General features: G+C 50.1%; 1 protein-coding gene across 1 annotated transcript in view; it reads left to right on the top strand.

Annotated features, from left to right (window-relative positions):
- Window positions 1–916, top strand: part of CDC40 (cell division cycle 40) — a 59,123-nt gene that overhangs the window by 14,431 nt on the left and 43,776 nt on the right. The window lies entirely within an intron of this gene.

Genomic DNA, 916 nt, shown 5'->3' with positions numbered 1-916 from the left:
TGACAGCCTTTTGCTTGGGCTCTCCCCTGGGGTGGAGTGAGAGGGTGCACGCAGCATCCCCCCCCGCGTTCTTACACGTCTGGGTGAGGAGGATATGGAACATGGTGAGGGGGGAGGTAGGTTATACAGCGGCTGCAGCGGCAGTCTGACATCCTGCTCCCGTTCCTGAAGCTCCACCAGACGCCGGAGCATGTCCGTTTGCTCACGCAGCAGCCCCAGCGTTGCAGCCTGCCACCTCTCATCTCGAGCATCCCTCAAGACCTCACGGTCACTGGCATCTTTCCTAAATTTAGATACAGTGTCCTTCCACTCATCCAAATGAGCTCTTTGATTGTGGGTGGATTTCATTATTTCTTTGAACATGTCTTCTCTCGTCATCTTTCTACGACGCCTTATCTGAGATAGCCTTCTGGACGCAGGAGTGAGGCTTGAGACATTTGCAGCTGCTAGAGGGAGGGTTGAAAAAAAGGAGAGAAGTTTTTAAAATGATACATTTTACAGAACAATGCTTGCACTCTTTCATGGTGATCACTATTCACATTACATAGCACATGTGATTTCAGTACAAGGTCGCATTTTCCATCTTAATATTGAGTGCCTGTGGCTTTGGTGTTAGAGATCACAGACGCAGGTCCGGGCAACAGAATTCTGCTTGCATTCAGCCATGGTAAGCCATTGTCTTTCAGGGAAAGTGGGGCAGAAACTGGGTGGGAGAGGCTTGAAAAGGGAAGGTGGGAAGGGATAGGCAGAGACATGGGGCACTTGGAGAGGGATGTTTGGGAGAAACAAAGCAAAGGGGGTAAAGACAAGGATAACTGAAGGGATGAAAAGGGGATCTGAAGAGGCAGAAACCAAACTAAGCCCCCTCGCCCCTGCTAAAAGCTAACTGCAGGGAAGGATTTCTTATCAGCCACAG

This window comes from Terrapene carolina, unplaced genomic scaffold (genome assembly GCF_002925995.2).
Source record: "Terrapene carolina triunguis isolate 2854851 unplaced genomic scaffold, T_m_triunguis-2.0 Scaffold42, whole genome shotgun sequence".
Taxonomy (NCBI): domain Eukaryota; kingdom Metazoa; phylum Chordata; order Testudines; family Emydidae; genus Terrapene; species Terrapene triunguis.
The sequence above is the reverse complement of the archived record's forward strand: the minus strand, read 5'-3'. Positions and strand labels throughout refer to the sequence as shown.